The sequence below is a fragment of the Pogona vitticeps genome, chromosome 1 (genome assembly GCF_051106095.1).
Source record: "Pogona vitticeps strain Pit_001003342236 chromosome 1, PviZW2.1, whole genome shotgun sequence".
Taxonomy (NCBI): Eukaryota; Metazoa; Chordata; class Lepidosauria; order Squamata; family Agamidae; genus Pogona; species Pogona vitticeps.
Window position 1 is genome coordinate 145,014,851 of NC_135783.1, and position 19,437 is coordinate 145,034,287.

Below are 19,437 nucleotides of genomic sequence, written 5' to 3' on the forward strand. Positions count from 1 at the left end.
TTATGACAAATAAAAAGGAGTGCTCCATCCCTCTCTCCCCCATTTCTGGTTCCATAATTTCCCCACACACGGAGAGGAAAAAGTTTGTAGAAAGTTTGCCTCTGTATTCCATGGGAGTTCTCCTTGTAATCGAGAATGCTGATTTTCCAAGGTCCTGCTGAAAATTATTTGGCTGAATCCTCCAATGCAAAACCAGAAGGAGATCACAAGCCAGGGTGGATAGAAATCATAGTTTTTTTTTAATCAAATTGATTTAAATCACAATTTAAATTGAAAAGTCAATTTTTAAAACATTTAAATAGCCAAAAAAAACTGGGAAACTGACTCCTTTTTTCATCACTTAACCACTTCTTGCCCAGCCACAAAGCAGTTGTCAGATTATAGGGTTGGTGACTTATGTTAACTCAGTGCAGTAAAACTATGTCACCTTTAGCTAGACATGACTTTGTGGAGCTGCAGCACATAAGGTGTTGCTAACAAAGTGGAAAGGAAAGCGTTATTGGCTCTATTATGTGCTCTTAAAATAATGCACTGTCCCCTGGAAAAATTATTTACAATCAGAGAGACATGAGTGAAACTCAGAGGTGCTCTGAAATTTGCTTCCCGTTTAGGACTTGGATGTGCTGTAAGAAAAATCTGTGAGGTGGCTGCAGTTGTGGAGCAAGTAGCAAATAAAACTACTGGAGTTTTTTCTTTGTTGAACAATGTTAGTAGAACGAAACAGAATTTGGGCACTGATCCAAAGGAATTGTGTTTATATCCCTGACAACTCTGAGGAAATTGATAAGCATCTGGACATTATTAAGCAAGCGGTAACTCAATTGCATCGAGTCAGAATGGAGTTGTTGGCTTTTTAATGGCTATCTGATCTGTTTGGTAACTTCACTTATGTATATATTTGTGGTGGTGGTTATGATGACTCTTATTTGTTGTTGTATTCAATGTATTCCAAATGTTCTTGGTATGTTTATGTCATACCTCCATAAGAGGCAGACTGCTCATCTAAGAATACCCAAATGACAATGTAAGATGTCACAGAAACTGTTTGCTGCTAAACAAAACTTGTAAGTAGTCCAGTCATTTGAATGGATTCTGAATTGATCTAAATTTGGATCGGGGAGGGGCTGTAATGGAAAATTCAAAATGTACCTATTTCTTTCTCATATATTTTTTTTCATTTTCGTCTGTAATTGCTCAGTCAGTAGAAATTTGCCTGGTCAGTAATAATCACTAGCATACACAGTTATACTATAACTATTTGTTGTATTTGATAGGAATAGTGGAGTTTGTCATCTGTCAGATGTGTTAGGTCAGACATTGATGTGGCCATGCTTAATCAGTGAACATTTATTGACTGTATAGTTAGACATTAATTTGTTTCCTGCCTACATGACAACAACAGCATAAGCTACACTCTCCATAATAGGCAGTTGTTTAAAAACTGCCTGCTATTTGGTAACTTTAAGCGAACTCACTCTGTTACTGATAAGGGAAAATATAAAGGTTTTGTAACTGTGCCAAATAGTAGTACTCCTTAGTTTTTGACTGGGTGTACCTTTGCTGGTAAAATAACCTATTTTGTGACCTCACTCATTTTGTTTGTGTTTATTTCCCTGACAACTCCCAGGAAATTGGTTTCAGTACCTCACTTCTAGTGTTAATTTTACCACAACAATGTAGAGCCAATATTATTGTGTAGCAGAAGAGGTTGGACTGAGATAGCCAAGAGATCAATGTTGAAGGGGCTAATAGGGCTAGCATAGCTGCAGATGTGCCTCAGATATGTTTGTAACAAAGCTACAAAGTACAATTTGCTAAGGGATGTCATTGTGCATAGTTCAATGCTGCAGCACCCAGGAAATTACTGTACTGTGTGTTATATTATTTCTTACATTTATTTTCATCTGTATTTGTCTTTGTGTGTCTGGACACACACACATGTACACACATTGCTGCAATCCTTGTTTAACATAATTGAACCATGTTCTTGAACTTCTTTTGCATAAAATTGCTTTTTCAGTTATTTAAGTGCTTGTGAAATCCATAGTTGTGTTCTTATCAATTGCTGGAGTTCTTAGGGACTTTTATAATTCCGATATCATTAGTATTCATGTGAATAGAATAAAATTTACATTCTGGTCTGTTACTCCTGTTACATTTGCAAAACTATTGTACGTTTTTTGTAAACCATCAACTCGTATTTTTGGTATCATTTGTCATATCCTTGACATTTGTACTATTTTTGGAAGAGTATATATAAAATGTAGTCATCTGTATGAATGGATTTGTTTTTATTCATCTTATGGATAAAGGCCCAAGCTTTATCTAATTATGTTCCTACTTCCTCTTAAGAAACATAATAACAAGCCATACTGTGGAGAAAATAATGAAATGAAGGAGGAATGCATGGATTTTTAAAAGAGAGCATTGGTAAGAGTGGAGGAAAAGTACTACAGGTGTTGAAACAAAGCTCAGTCTATCTGTAAAAAGAAGACTGATCTAGCTTAAAATATCGGTTGGTGAAATGCCATTGTGTGGCAAAATGCCTGGTGTTTATAGTTAAGAATCTGTAAAGCAAACTTTTTGCAATCTGGAAATTAGCGTAAGCTGAATCAGTAGAAATTGTAGATGTCCAAAACATTCACAGGTTGTCATTCACTCATCCTTACTAATTAAGATCTCAAATGAACAAACAATGCTACCTTACTTTAGAAAAATCTACTGATGTTGATAATATGCTGGATTGATGGTGCCACCTCTGGAAGTGGCTGCTCAGTTCTTGAAATGGAAAAATGATGATTCCAAATGACTTACTCTGAAAGCCATTACTAGGACCTTTGTACTGAACGAGCTGAGGTCTGAACAGTAATCGTGTAGCCATATGAGATGATTCATTCTTCAGTAATTCTGCTGCTGTTAGCCTGTCAAGTAAAAGACCTGGGCTAGACGTCTAAAATGGAAGCAGTTCTTACTGTGCTGTTTAGTTGTGATTCTAATGGAGCCAGTGCACTCTTACACTCTCATTGTTGCAGAGAGGAGACTGCTTTGTGTGTTTGACTTGTAAAAAATATTACAGATTTTTTTTTTGCTGGCAATTTTCATATACATTAAGAGCTTGACTGGGGGGGGGGAATGGGTTTAACTTTCTAGAAAAGCCAGACAGAGGTTATCACGCACCCTACTCCACTGGGTCAATTTGTTTTCTTACACCTCCTGGTCAGCAGTTGTCTCCTGTTGCTGAGAAAAATACATCTGAGTCTTAACCTCTTGCTTTTCAAAATAATAGCTCGGATGTAAAGGTGCCATCTAAAGGTCCGCTTGTAGAAAAGCTCTTCCATTCACATAAGGGCAGTTTCTGACTTACTGGAAGAATATTGCATGAGAACAGTGATCCAGCATCCTGAGTACATTCGTTTGCAACACTTAGAATAACCTGAATTTTATTATCCTTTTTATTGCTCATTAGAGTTTATATGTTCAGCTGGTATTAGAGGTTCATATACAGAGGATTTTATTGGTCTTGATACACTGTGTGGCCTACACCATGAGAAGTCCCTCTTGGAGTTTTAAAAGAGTTCACAATAAATCCCTTGTCCCTTGGATAGCAAAATAGTTTAAGAAGGACATTAATAAGCTGGAACATGTCCTAAGGAAGGCACCAAGGTAGCAAAGGGTATGGAAACCAAGTCCTGTGTAAATGGTTGAATGAGCTAGATACATTTAGCCTGGGGAAGACAAGATCAGCCTAAAGAGTTGTCACATGATAGAGGAAGATTTTTTTTCTGCATCTCTTGGAGAGTAAGTAGGCTTCAACCCAGTAGATTTAAATCACAAGACAGGAGTTTCCAACTGAAGATTAGGGGGAACGTCCAGATAGTAAGAGTTGTTCAACAGTGGAATGGACTGCCTTAGAATATGATGGGCTGTTCTTCACAAAAGGTTTTTAAACAATTTGGATTGCCGTTTGTCAGACTGGATTTGGCTATGTCTGATCTAGCATTGGCAAAGGTTGGACTATATGTCATTTCAGTTAACTTCCAACTTTACCGTACCGTGATTCTATTATTCTAAGCATAATAGAATTATAGCATTATAATAGAATTATAGAATTATATTTTGTTGCATAGCTTGTTGATAGCAGCAATGGTAGTTCAAACAAACCCATTTTAAGGAAAGAAAATAGTCAGATGTGTCCAGCAGGTTTGAGGTGTAGAAATAAATTTATTTGGCATAAATTAATATCGGCTGAAATCCAGTAGTAAATCACAAGAGTAGGTCTATTGAATTAGTAGAACTTATGGAGGAGTTGGCTCAGCAAATCCTAGTGGACTCAGTGGGCCTAGCTCGAGTAATAAGTTGCAGCTTACTACTGGATTTCAGCCACTGAATTTACTTAGAAATATTTCTGTTCTCCTCTCGGGCCAAGCAACAGGCTGCCAGGTTACTAGAAATAAAACATAAATAGAAGTACAGTGAATAAAATAGTACTAAGGGACACACTAAAACTGGAAAGAATGTAAACAAATATATAGAACAATTATAGCAGTGTCTGTTCTATCAATAATTTTTAGAAATGCTATATTAATTCCTCCCTATATTCAGTCAAGCTGAGAGTGTGAGTTTAATGAGGACTAGAACGTTGTTCTTTCAAGTCCCCAACCAATATTCTAACCACTGTGCTGTTCCTCATAACATACGGTATTAAACTGTAAAATGCAAATACGGCTTGAGATTACATTTATTTTAGATTATCTGTAGGTGGTTAACATGATCACAGAAACAAAGGAGAAAATTCTGTGAAAGTCTCTTCAGAAAACTGTAAAATGTAGGCAGAAGAATGTGTCCTACTTAGCATGTATGATTTATAAATTCCTTAATGGTGGAGACGGAACCATTTGCAGAGATACGGCAACTCTTTCTTTCCTGCAAAAGAAGACTGCTACTAAGATGAAATGTGAAAACATCGGGGACCATCTCTGGAAACAATAGAGGAAACTGTTCTGTGAAATGTGCAACTTTTATGGGGACGTACACATGCCACGTTGCATCTCTTAGTCTAAACACCAGGCTCCAGAAAACACAAGCTGTGGCTCTGAGATATCTTGTCTTTCTCTAAGCTATTTGCTTGGTCTCAGCTGATGTGCCCCTCCAGCTGCAGCTGTCCTGCTATGTGGTTTCCTGCCCATGTCGATTATTCAAGGAGACCTGCACTTAGATGTGACCACCTGGATCTCAGCAAAGTTTGCAGACCTGCTTTTTAAAATCTTCCTCAATTAAGCTGGAAAGCACAGACACCTGTTGTGAAAGAACTTTTCTGGTGGCTTTCTGGCAACTCAGCCAGTCGTTCCCATTTGCCATTGGCATGTAGTCCAAAGATGTCGTTTGCAAGATGTTGGACAGAAATATAGATGCACCTAAGGAATTGATTGGTTTAAAACATAGGAGGGCTTCTGCTCAAATGAAGAAAACCTTCTGCCAGTTGCATACCGCCCCATTAGTGCAATGCACTATTCTGGTTGGTTTTTACAGCATGATAAAATAAACAGAAAACAATCAAGTTATGATGTGAGCGAAGGAAGGAAAGTGAGCCGTCCTCACAGGCGTCTAAAGAAGAAGGAGGCGGAGAATGTGCTGTGGGAGAATTAATCAAGTTAGATGATGAAGAAGGGGGCGCTAATAAAGCTATAGAAGTGTTCCTAGCGGAGAGGACCAGGGACTGGGGGGAGGAGTCGGGAGATTGGAGATGGGATGAGGTTATAAAAGAGGGAGAAAGGGAAGAGAAAGGAACCCAAACGAGAGAGACGGGAGCAGAGAGGGAGAGAATTGCGACTCTGGTTAAGAACTTCCCAAACCTGATGAGGGAAGACGGCTTGCTACCACTGCCGAAAGAGTTGAGCCAAACGGGAGTTCGTGAGTCTAAAGAGGGATGGAAACCGGGAGGGGGTATGGCTTCTCGCCCTACGATGGACAAGGCAACCCCTGGTGGTGTCAGCCCTTTCCTCCCCAGGCTGGAGGGGTCGACCGTGGTCCATCCATGTTGCAGGACTACCTGCTCAGTTCTGACTGCGTCGGTCGCGAGCCCGAACGCAATCACTCGTTTTGGGGTGAAGACACAGTAAAGAGTAAAGATGTTATGCCTGGGACAAAACCCAAGAAGTACAACTTGTTGACTGATGAAGAGTTGCCGGACCCGTTCGGTCCAGAGTTATCTGATGTAAAAGTTAATAAAACCAACCCGTTTTTGACCGTTACATCGACTCCTGCCATTATTCCCGCCGAATCCCTTGGTCCGCCCTCTTCAGGAAAAGTACCCAATCACAGTGGCGCCCAACGTGGGGCGGACCAATGGGGAGGCAGGGAAGAGATGACGAGGATGCTGAAGACCATAGAGAGGCAGGAGAAGATGATCGAAAACTTGACGGAACAGCAAATGTTGGTTACCAGACACATGATGAGGTTGGGAATGGACGATGAAAGAATCCCAAAGAATAATGTGTTTATAAAGAATGGTCTAGTGGCCGGCCCTGCTCCCATTAGAATACAAAAGATGAGCGCTAGTGATGACCCGGAGGCGTATCTCCATACGTTTGAGCGAGTAGCGGTGGCTGCAGGGTGGCCTAAAGAACAATGGACTCTAATACTGGTACCTTGCTTGACAGGACTATTACAGGAGGTGGTAGACACCCTGAGCCCCCAAGAAGCCGCACAGTATGAATCCGTAAAAACAGCGATTTTAAGGACTCTTAATTTGACGGAGGAAGCGTATAGGAAGAGATTTAGGGAACTTAAGTGGAAACCTGGGGTACATCCACGAACCTTGGTGCAGAGAATGAAAGCTAACATGACAAGATGGATTAAGCCTGAGGACAAATCTAAGGAACAAGTCATGGAGGCGTTCGTGCTAGAGCACTTGGTGACGACTTTGAGCGGGAATCTAAAAGGGTGGGTTCAAAAGAATAACCCAAAGCAGTTGGAAGAAGCCATTAAGCTGATCGAAGACTATTGCGCCTCAGAAGAAGCAATCAAAGAAGGTCCCGCCTTCTCGGGGGAACGTGGGAAACCTCGTGAGAAGGCGGGGACGCAGACACAAGGCGGTGGAGTACGGAGAGGAATGGACGTGCCAGGAGGAGCTCGCTCCCGCGGACGCCCCTTCGAGCCTATGGGGCCGAAGCCGGTGCGCCCAGTTACAGTGGATGACCGCGTGTTTGGGGGGCTTGTGTGTTTCGGCTGCGGGACCCCAGGCCACGTGCGTCGGGATTGCCCTGGGACAGACTGTTCTTGGGTAGGAGGATCGAATAATAACCAAGAGAAACCAGGGAAACAAGCAGGTTGGGAGGTGGTTGCATGGGTGAATGGGGAGAAGAAACAGGCGCTAATTGATACAGGATGTGGCAGAACCTTAGTGCGGGACATAAAATTAGAAGGGGTAGAAGAAGGGTTTACGGTGAAATGCATACATGGAGACTCTAAAACCTATAAGACGACGTGGGCCGAAGTTAAAGTCGGAGATGAGAAACGGAAAATGAAAGTGGGGATTGTTCCAGGACTTTCAAGAGAAATGTTATTGGGAAGAGACTGGGTGGGAGATAGAACGTTAGCAGAATGTAAAGAAATGATGCAAGGAGATTGCGTTAAAATTGAAGTGGGAGATGATTTCTTACAGGAGACTACGCGCGACCACATGCGTATGTTACAACAAGATGACGCCACGCTGCAAGAACACCTACGAGCCGCGCGTGAGGTGGGCGATGTAGTAGGGGGAGAAAAGGGGATGATTTTGGACAATGGGTTATTGTACAATGTGGCGGAGAGGGGGGAAAGACGGTTGGTTGTTCCCCAGAAATGGCGTATGGCGATTTTACACTTGGCCCATGATATTCCTATGGCTGGACATTTAGCATATGATAAGATGAGGCCCAGGATTGAACAACGGTTTTGGTGGCCAGGAATGGAGAAAGAAATAGAAAGCTATTGTCAAACATGCCCAGAGTGCCAAAGGACTCAAGCCAAACCCAGACCAGGAGCTCCCTTGATACCCATGCCCCTAGTGGATCAGCCCTTCCAGAGGATAGGGGTTGACATCGTAGGACCCCTCCTCAAATCGGCGGGGGGTCACACCCACATTTTGGTTATTATAGATTATGCTACCAGGTATCCAGAAGCGGTTCCCTTACGGTCCACGACATCTAAAGTGTTAGCTAGGGAGTTGCTGCAAGTATTTACCAGGCTAGGTTTTCCAAAGGAAATCTTGACAGATCAGGGCACCAACTTCATGGGACAAACATTGAAGGAAATGTGGGGGTTATTAGGGGTAAAACCCCTCCATACGGCAGTTTATCATCCTCAAACTAACGGATTAGTGGAGAGATTTAATAAAACCCTTAAAGGGATGCTAAGGAAATTAGTGATGGAAAAACCGAAAAGGTGGCACCTGCTAGTAGCGCCATTGATGTTTGCGGTGAGGGAAGTTCCGCAGGCTTCCACGGGGTTTACACCTTTTGAGATGATGTATGGATGGAACCCCAGAGGTATATTAGATCTGGTCAAAGAAAAATGGGAGAGTGGGAGAGATGAGGTGCAGACGAACGTTAAACATGTTATTGAAATGAGGGAACATTTGAAGTTAGTGGCCTCCCTGGCGAGAGAGAATTTAGCGAAGGCCCAAGAAGGGCAGAAACGGAGATATGACGCCAAAGTCAAGACGAGACAATTCGAACCCGGGCAGAAAGTTTTGTTGTTGATGCCAGCGGCGTCATCAAAATTATTCGCCACCTGGCAAGGCCCCTATAAGGTGTTGAGAAAGATAGGAGAAGTAGATTATGAGATTTGGATGCCCGACAAAGTTAAGAAGAAAGGCATCTTTCACGTAAATTTGTTAAAGGAGTGGAAAGAGAGAGAAGCATTATGGGGAGAAGTAAAAGACGAGGAATTTGGACCTGAGACAAAGGACTTTTTGCGTCAAGGAGTAAAAATAGATTTGGGAGACGAGTTAACCACTGAACAAGAGAGGCAGATGAGGGAGATAGAACACAGATACCAGGAGGTTTTCTCAGGAAAACCTGGTAACACCACGTTGGTCGAGCATGCAATTAACACACAAGCACAAGTCATAGTCAGATCTGGAAGTAGGAGTTGGCCTAGGCACCTGAGAGAGACTATCAATAAAGAGATAGAGGAGATGCTTCAACTGGGAGTAATTGAACCATCTTATAGCCCTTGGAGGAGTTATCCGGTAGTGGTGCCAAAGCCGGATGGGAGTGTTAGGCTATGCATCGATTATCGCAGATTAAATGAAGTGTCCAAGTTCGATGCTTACCCGATGCCAAGAATTGATGACCTGCTAGAACGATTGGGAGGGGCGGAGTACCTCACATCATTAGACCTGACCAAGGGATATTGGCAAATACCCCTGAGGCTAGAAGATAAAGAAAAAACAGCATTCGTGACCCCTAAGGGTCTTTTCCAGTTCTCGCGCATGCCCTTTGGTTTGCATGGGGCAGCAGCAACATTTCAACGACTAATGGACAAGGTGTTAGCCCCCGTTAAAGATTTTGCCGGAGCTTATATTGATGACATACTTATATATAGTAAAAGCTGGGAGGAGCATTTAGTACACCTAGAGAAGGTGTTACAGGTGTTACAAGAAGCTCAACTTAAAGTCAATCCAGCCAAGTGCAAGGTAGCACGTCGGGGAGTAAAGTTCTTGGGGTTTCAAGTGAAACAAGGTAGAATACAGCCCGTGTCAGATAAGATCGACCAGGTGACCGCATGGCCCGTGCCCCGGACAAAAAAGGAAGTGCAGAGATTTTTGGGGTTAGCAGGTTACTACAGGCAATTCGTTCCCAATTTTGCACATATTGCTGCTCCTCTAAGTGATTTGACTAGGAAGAAGAAGGCAAAAATGATTTGTTGGGGGGAAGAGGAGACCAAAGCTTTTGAGGAGTTGAAACAGATACTATCGGAATTACCCAGTAGATATGCCCCGGATTTTTCCAGACCTTTCATAGTTCAAACTGATGCCTCAGACCGTGGAGTAGGGGCCGTGTTATCGCAAGAGAAAGATGACGTAGAATTTCCGGTGATGTATTTAAGCAAGAAGCTAACCCCTAGGGAGCAGAAGTATTCGACTATAGAAAAAGAGGCCTTTGCAGTTAAATGGGCTATACAAGCTTTAAGGTATTACTTGTTAGGGGCACCCTTTACGCTCATCACAGATCATGCCCCGCTACAGTGGCTGAACAGGATGAAGGATGTGAATCCTAGGTTGACCAGGTGGTACCTAAGTTTGCAGCCATTTACCTTCACAGTGAAATATCGCAAGGGAAGTGCCCATGCTAACGCGGATTACTTTTCCCGACAGGGAGAGATGCTGCCTCAAACCGAAGAGAGGACGGCCCACTCCTCAGGGGGGGCGTGTGAGCGAAGGAAGGAAAGTGAGCCGTCCTCACAGGCGTCTAAAGAAGAAGGAGGCGGAGAATGTGCTGTGGGAGAATTAATCAAGTTAGATGATGAAGAAGGGGGCGCTAATAAAGCTATAGAAGTGTTCCTAGCGGAGAGGACCAGGGACTGGGGGGAGGAGTCGGGAGATTGGAGATGGGATGAGGTTATAAAAGAGGGAGAAAGGGAAGAGAAAGGAACCCAAACGAGAGAGACGGGAGCAGAGAGGGAGAGAATTGCGACTCTGGTTAAGAACTTCCCAAACCTGATGAGGGAAGACGGCTTGCTACCACTGCCGAAAGAGTTGAGCCAAACGGGAGTTCGTGAGTCTAAAGAGGGATGGAAACCGGGAGGGGGTATGGCTTCTCGCCCTACGATGGACAAGGCAACCCCTGGTGGTGTCAGCCCTTTCCTCCCCAGGCTGGAGGGGTCGACCGTGGTCCATCCATGTTGCAGGACTACCTGCTCAGTTCTGACTGCGTCGGTCGCGAGCCCGAACGCAATCACTCGTTTTGGGGTGAAGAAACAGTAAAGAGTAAAGATGTTATGCCTGGGACAAAACCCAAGAAGTACAACTTGTTGACTGATGAAGAGTTGCCGGACCCGTTCGGTCCAGAGTTATCTGATGTAAAAGTTAATAAAACCAACCCGTTTTTGACCGTTACATCGACTCCTGCCATTATTCCCGCCGAATCCCTTGGTCCGCCCTCTTCAGGAAAAGTACCCAATCACATATGAACAAACAGTTGAGGGGGGGGGAAACAAATGACACCAAAAGGTACGGTATATTAGCTTTGTGACAGGCAAGCCTTGAAGCACTTTCCATTGGAACACTTCTCATATAGAAACAGAAAGGGCGTGTGTTGCGCTCTATTGGCATCTCTGGCCACATAGTTGCATGCATCTTACTAGCACAGTCATATCTCATCTGCCGTGAGAAAGACCCACTTTCCATTGGAACACTTCTCATATAGAAACAGAAAAGGAGTGTGGAAGTATCATGCGCCACCAGGGGACGGACCTGGAGAAGTTCTAGGAGGGCATTCTCTGAATACTCTTTCTTGACAAGGATTAGTATTATGTATTCTGAAGCTGAGGTAATTGGCTTTTGTCCCCTGTCTTGTCCCTCAATAGTTGCTTCAGTTCTGGCATAGATGTTTTGCTCAGCCTAGGATAAAAATAAGTCGGTGAATGTATTGTAGTTCTAAAGCACCTGCCAGATGTCTTCGACCTTCAGGCTGTGACTTGACTCATTCCATCTTCCTGTTTCTTGTGCACATGGAGTGTCTCTCTAGAGGGAAACCATTCTCTCTCTCTCTCTCTCTCTCTCTCTCTCTCTCTCTCTCTCTCGTCGCATCCTTCTTTTTTGTTAAAAAAAATTTTCTCTCAGGGAAATTCAGTTTCAGCCACCAGGCCTATCACTGTTGTAATACCTCTGTGGTTTTTCTCAAGAGTTCAGTTTAGTTTTTAAGAATGTATTTCTGGGCAATTCAATCCAAGTAATTAAAACTGTGTATTAATAGTGGAGCAACAGAAGCAATATGATAAATTGTGAATTTGTTTTTAAAAATGCCACATATATAATTCCGACAGATAGAAAATCGATATCATGACTAAACGTTAGAATGGCAGACAGCGTCTTATTTAGACATGGCATTTGCTGTTATGTGTCACTGCTGTACTATTATATACAATTACATGTTTATACTTCTATATCAGAGCATCTGAAACATTTTAATTGCTCTTGTTTTTATGCTCGCTTGCTAGCTGGCCGCTACATTCCACATGCTAAGCTTGAGTAAATTAAAAATGTTCTCAGGGGTCTAGGGAAAAATTAGACTTGTAGGCAAAGGCTATTTTTAATTTTACTAAATTGCTTCTTGAAATCAGTACATTTTCCCCACCAATGCTGTCAGTATACTCCCTGTTGAAAGTAAATATCAAACCTCAAGAAAAAAAATTAATAGTGTCAGCTGGGCATAAAGTGAACAGAGGAATACACTCTCACAGGTCAGGGAAGTTGTTTTTGTATAAGCCCTGGCGGGTGGGCGGTGGGGGGGGAGGAATGGGGTGGTGAGATTTGTGTATTGACTGGAAGGAGAAAGCTATAGGGATCATCCTTTCTTTCCCCCACTCTCCCCACGGCTTCCTCGGTAACATTCCTGACTTGCTGAACCTGGCTACTATAATTCTAAAGTGCTCAGACCCAACTACCATTGGAGGAGTTTTTGAGGAGGCAGCCATGTTAGCTTGCTTCAGAGACAGTAAAAAGGAAAAAAAACATTAAGCACTGTGGCACCTCTGGGCCTAACATATTTGTTTCAGTAGGAGCTTTGCTATGAGCCTGAGAGCTTCGGTAGGAGCTATGGATGCATTTTACTTGTTTGGATCAACAGGATTAATTCTGGGCTTCAGGCTTGAGTACAATTGACATGGCTCTCCTCCTTGAGTGCTTGTCCCTGTCGTTCTGCTCACAATTACCAGATGTGGCAATTTCTCCGTTTATGTACTCCGGAGCCATATATTGGGGTCCAGAGGCATTCCAGGGAGAGAGACTGGGAAATGCAGTGGCATAGCTTCCATTTTGTGCTCTCCTTCATAGCAAAGGCTATAAAAAGAAGGCCAACATCATCAGTGTTGGACCTTCTGAACCACATCCCCTCCCCACCTTCCCGGTATTTGCTGCATTGTGACAGACATAATGGATTAATAGCTGGGAATAATATAGTGTAGCTGTCAATAAGAAGCTGATGTGGAACAGTAGAGTTTTTAACATGGTAGTGTACAGTGGTGCCCTGCATTACGACAACCCCACAGAACAATGAAATCGCATGACAATGACTTTTTTGCGATCACAAAACTATGTTTCCCATGGGTTTTTTTCGCTGGACGTCAATTAGGTGCTTGCTTCACAAACCGTTTGTTCGCAAATGACGATTTTTCCGGCTCTGCAAAATGGCTGCCCTGTCTTTTTCGGACCCATGCTTCGCAGGGCAGCCATTTTAACTGCTGAGCGGCGCTTGGAAAATAGCTTCCCCTATGGGTGATCTTTGCTGGACAACAAGGTAATTTTTCAATTGGAACACATTAAACGAGTTTCAGTGCATTCCAATGGGGAATTCTTTTTCACATGACAACGATTGCGCTGTACAGCGATTTTCCTGGAACGGATTATTGTCGTCATGTGAGGCACCACTGTACTAGAATTGCTGAATTGGGAGGGTGTGAGCTAAGCTGCTCCCCAAACTTAGAGTCAGGAGGATTTTCCTGGTGGTAGCTTGGAATGAGGGAGAAAGAAAGTGACTAGAAAACATTCTTGAGAAGAAGAAATCCTGTTCTCACCAGCCTTTTTCTCTCTCCTTTTTTTTGGGGGGGGGAAATGTCCTTTCCCCCGCCTTACAGCAAGAGCCAGCCCTATTATTAAGGCAGCATGAAACTGATGGGTGGTGTTGGTTGGGGAGTGATAGAAACCTGCTGTGGGAGGACAGTACTGTACTCTTCAAGACAGCTCACCCTACATCCTTTAAGCTACGAGTCTGTTTCTTGGAGGGGAAATAGAGGAGTTGTATCATATTGAATTCAGAACCATAATATAATGAGGTGCCGATAATGTAATTGCCTATAATGAGTTGATTTTGGGGAGTGGGTAGCAGCAAGGGCACATAGCCAAATTATAATTTGCAAGGAATTTTAACAAGTTGGAACCAAGTTGCTTCATTGGTGTTTTGTTTTGAGTTTTAAAACTGATACTGTAAGTGCCTTTAAAGGGAGTTTTGGAGGGGTATGGACAAGAAGTTTTCAAGTTTTATGCCATGTTCTAATCAGTCTTTAGAAAAGAAAAAAGCAACAAGCAATATCACAAATTAGGACTTTAATACTGAAATTAGGAACAGCACGAATTAAAACATTTAAGCATTATGATAAGTAATGGGAATGAATTTATTTTTTTTAAATAAACGACTGATGTAAGATTCACTGACGTCTTTGGCTTTCTGGAGATGAAATGGAGGAGAAAGCAGTTTTTTCCTTTACTTCATTATTTATTTATTTATTTATTTATTTATTTATTTATTTATTTATTTATTTATTTATTTATTTATTTATTTATTTATTTATTTATTTATTTATTTGATTTTTATCCCGCCTATCTGGACCAACGGTCCACTCTAGGCGGCTTCCAGTATAAAATCAGAAAGTAAAAACACTGTCAGGTACATAATAATACAAATTAAAATAAAAATAGAAAAGTAAAGGAAAGTCAAGAATTGGTTGGAGGGAAGGCCTGGATAAACAACCATGTTTTTAATTGGGTCTTAAAGACTTCAGACAGCAAAATGTCTTGTACTGCCCCTCCTAGCATTGTAAATGGGGAAAGAATAAACCTACCTGGCTTTTTTGTTTGTTTCTTAAAATATTTCAAAGCAAAAAGCAAAGTGTGCTCCTTATATAACGCCTCATAATGCTTAAAACACTCTCTGGGTGGTTTACAATTTAATTATGCGGGCTACACATTATTCCCCCACCCCCAGCAAGCTCGGTACTCAATTTTATTATAGCAGTGTGTTTGGGTTCAGGTTCCCTCAATTAACTCATGACTGGACTGGTCATTTTTAAACAATCACTTCAAGGGGTACATAATCAATCCCATAATTCTAGTATTGTAATCATCCATCTCCTTGTACTGTCCATGTTTCCACATCTATTGGTCATGGTTTCTCTTATGCTGAGGGGTGGTGGTGGCCCTTTTCCCAGAGGCACTTGCACCCAGTTTCTCCCCCGCTCTTCCTAGTTTCCTTTGTTCTCTTCTTCAAAAGAATGGCCTATGTGGGGGTTAATGGTGACTTTGCATCTCCACCTCTTCCTTAGGCACTTTTGAGGTGAACCCATTCCCCTGTCCAGAGGGCCCTCTCTAATGACCCACCCCCATCCTTTTGGTCACTCAGGCTCTTGTTTTTTATTCTCCCTTCCTCTTCTATCTGAATGTCTGTCTCCGGTCCCTGGCCAAGGTCGCCTCGTTCTGTCACCTTGCATTCTTCCTCAAGGGGTTAATCCACCTGTCTTTCCCTTCCTTCCTTCCTTCCTTCCTTCCTTCCTTCCTTCCTTCCTTCCTTCCTTCCTTCCTTCCTTCCTTCCTTCCTTCCTTCCTTCCTTCCTTCCTTCCTTCCTTCCTTCCTTCCTTTTTATCCCTGCCTTCCCCTCTGACTTCTCCCCCTTTGTTGGTTGTTCCTTTCCCAGTCTTTCCACAAAACCTAGGCTTTTGGGGTCTGTCAAGTGACTTCCACTCCTTTACCTCCAAGTCTGCCTCTGTGAGGGAACTGGTGGTTTCATAACCCTCTGTCTCCATGAGAAAGAGGGGAGGACATACCAACAGGGGAAGTGGCTTCCCTATCCTTCTACCCACCATCAGTCTTGGGCTTTTTCAGCAATGCAGAAATAACATAGCATTCAGCGGGGGGGTAAATGCATTTATTAGTACTAACTAGAACAGATGGGGATGGTTTTTTGTATGTGTTTGAAATACAGCCCTCGAAGTACTTGTTTGTTGCGAATTTTCTATCAAAGGTCATTGAAGATGTGAGAAATTGTCAGAGAAAGGAGAAACCTTCAGTTGAGCCATGTTCTTGCTGCTTTAATTAGATGAGTTTATTCTGTGCATTCTGAAATGTTCCTCTTCTCGACTGGACTGTGGTGTCACTGGGCATCTCATGTTTCATGCGCCGGTGTTAAACTTCTTTCCCTGCACCTTTCTGAGGTAAAAGCTGCTGAAAAGGCACATACATGCCCATGTATGCATGGATAAACACACACACAAAAACACTCAAGCTCAAAGGGAGTCTATTCAAGCAAGTAGACACTCGATCTCTCTTGGTTTTTCTTCCCCTTTCCTCTCTTTTTCTTTTCTTTTTTTGTCTCCTTCCTCTGAAACACACTCCCGATAATGTTTCAAGCAATTTGTCTCTCTTATATGTCCCTTTTTAAAATTCAAACAAGCATCTGACGTGAAATCTAAAGAGAAAAGTACAGCATAATGCAATTAGTTTCTGTTCTGTTGGCGAACATTTTCTGAGACCCTCACTTTCCATTGGCCAGTGAACTTAGCAGACAACTAAATATAAAATAGATGCTCCCGCCTTTATCTCTCTCTCTCTTTCATGCACACAAATATAATTTTTCTTTATTTCATTGTTAAATAATTTCTGTAGTTGAAGTAAAGTCAGATAACATTTTAAACTAGCCCTTTGTCCCACTTTTGTTCAGTGCAATTAATAATCTGTGGTTTACTTCTTGTGTTTCTTTAACCCTCAAAATGTCATTAGATTCTTAAAGATAATTTTAAATTGGAGCATTCTTTTTCCAGGTTGTTATGTCTGTACGACAGCCTCCCATTATTGTATATCGTGATTTTTTTTTTCTGACTTGTTCTGTAGTTTCTTTCTGGTTGAATAATTGCCAGTTTAGGAGTGCAGCTTGATCCTAATATGCTTGGTGTCTGTTGCTAAATCTACTGAGCCATTAAGGTGCAGGATGTGTTCTTTGCAAAGGCATGCCTGAAAAAAGGAAGAACATATGGCTGAAGCAGAATGTTTTTGTTGCAAGCCCAGAGATTATGAACTCTTTCCAGAAGTGGTTTTTTCAGTTGTGCCAGAAAGCACATGTTAAAAATAGTTACAAAAAAATGAATTCCCTGTGGGCCGATTACCATATTTGGTATTTGTCTGCACGGTCCCTGTTGAAGGTGGTTGGTACTATAAACCTTGAAAGCAGATGCTACCTGTTTTAGCAGGGAAATGAGCTCAAACCCTTCTCTCTCACCCAAATATCTGAAATAAATTACTTTTATCTGCTAGAGTTGACACTTAATACTTGCATAAAGTCATTTCTGACATCGGGAGACATTCCCAGGATTTTCTAGGTATAAACTACTGAGAAAGGACATCACCCGTCCCTCTTTTTGGCGGCACTCTAGGGCTAGGCATCTTGCCCACAACAAACCAGGTGGCAGGGCATGTCACCTCATCAGCCACACATGCCACAGGTAATCTCAGCTGGCCCCTCTTGTGGAGATTTGAACTCCTCACCCTAGCTCTAACGCCAGAAGCTCCAACTCACTGAGCTATACTAAATTGATGCTGAAGCCGTAGTTGGCAAGATGATTAGGTGCTTCCCCCCCATGTTTCTGTTTTGTCTTGTACTATCCATTACAGTATGTCTAATATCCCCTGCTCTCTAGCTGAGTAGTGGGAGATGGGTATCCCTGTAGATATATTGTACATTGAGAAAGAGGTGAAAGAAGCAAAGAAAACAGTGAGGATAATAAGCAAATACAAGGTCAATGTTACTGTTCCAGTCGAGAGGAAATCTGCACACACATTTTTTAAGGGCAGCCACAGGGGTTCTGCAATGTGTCATTCTTACCTAAAAGGACAACACAGTTCCTTTCTAGGATGACCATAGGGGTGGCCACAGCTATGTATTTCAAGGGCTGGCCATGCTGACTTGGGGATTCTGGGAGCCATTGTCCAAAGAACAACCTTTCCAAACGCTGCTCTTTACAATTTTTTACCTAAAGCAGCCATTCTCAGTAGGGGGCCATATTGTCCCCGGGAGGCCCCAGCCCTTGAAAGGGGCCAGAGATGGGAAACAATTCTTCTTACACCATTTTATAAGGTTCATTAGGCCAGAGGTCGTGAACCCCCCGGTCCACGGCTGGGTGCCGGTCTGTGGCCTGAGCCGGACTGGGCCACAAAGACAGACTTCCCACCCCACCCCTGCATGCACTCCCCTCCCCACAGCTGCTTTGCGCACATGTGCGCATGCCAGCACCAGTGTGAGCGCTCCCCTACCCCTTCACACATGCACCGGAGAGCCTGTACGAAGGAGTGTGCAGGCGGACGTGCAGGCACCCCTGCGCATGTGTGAAGGGGGGAGTGCTCACACCGGCGTTGGCAGACGGTTGCTCCCCCACCACTTCACCCATGTGCCGAGAGTGCGCGCACACCCACACCCACCTGCAGAGGCCCCCCTGCCTTCCTTGGAGGCTCAGCCTCTCTGCGGTCCCAAAAAGGTTGGGGACCACTGCATTAGGCAACTTACATAATCCTGTTTTGGCCTAGATTTCTTTCATCTTGCGTTTATGGTCATGGCAATAACAAAAGAGTTAAGAATGGCTGACCTAAAGGGCTCTCAGAAGAACATATTCTTGATTGGAAGGATTTCCCAATCTAAGTCCAGTTATAAAACTGAGAGAGAGAGAGAGAGAGAGAGAGAGAGAGAGAGAGAGAGAGAGAAGGAACAGCAGGCTTGAGCAGTCATATTTTTCACCTGTTTATAGCCTTTTCCACTTGTGATGTATTATATTTCTGTTTAAGTTCTGATAATGACTTCTTAGTTTGTACCACAGCTACAAATTCGCATTTGTATATACAAGTGGGGTCTTGACTTGAGAACTTAATCCGTATTGGAAGGCGGTTCTCAAGTCAAAAAGTTCTCAGGTCAAATCTGCATTTCCCATAGGAATGCATTGAAAACCATTTGATCCGTATCTGCTCTTTTCCGACCATAGAAACTAATGGGAAGCTGCTATTCCGCCTTCGACCACTAGAGGGGGATATTTTGTTTATTTTTTTCTTAGGTCAAGAAAGGTTCAGGGAAGGCAGGGAAAATACAGTCCAGGCAGTACCAGGCAGTCCGAAGACTGTCTCCCAATCCACTCTCTAAGCGCTGGGAGGAGTGAGGAAGCAGACAGGCACCCTTTTCGCTGGCCAACAGTTAACTGAAAGTTCAAATTTTGCACTTTCCCTGCCTCCCACGTGGTTTTTTTTTCAGTTCTTAACTCAAATCTAAGTATGTAAGTCAAGTCAATATTTTCCTATGAGAGTGGTTCTTAAGTCAAAATGTTCTTAACTCGAGCCGTTCTTAAGTCAAGACCCCACTGTATAGGTTTTCTTTTATCCTCTTTTTAAAATGGTAACAGGTTTTTTTGTGTTCAATTAGCCAAAT

General features: G+C 42.9%; 1 protein-coding gene across 3 annotated transcripts in view; it reads left to right on the forward strand.

Moving 5' to 3' along the window:
- The window catches only part of KLHL29 (kelch like family member 29), a 496,878-nt gene that overhangs the window by 277,299 nt on the left and 200,142 nt on the right, over positions 1-19,437 (forward strand). The window lies entirely within an intron of this gene.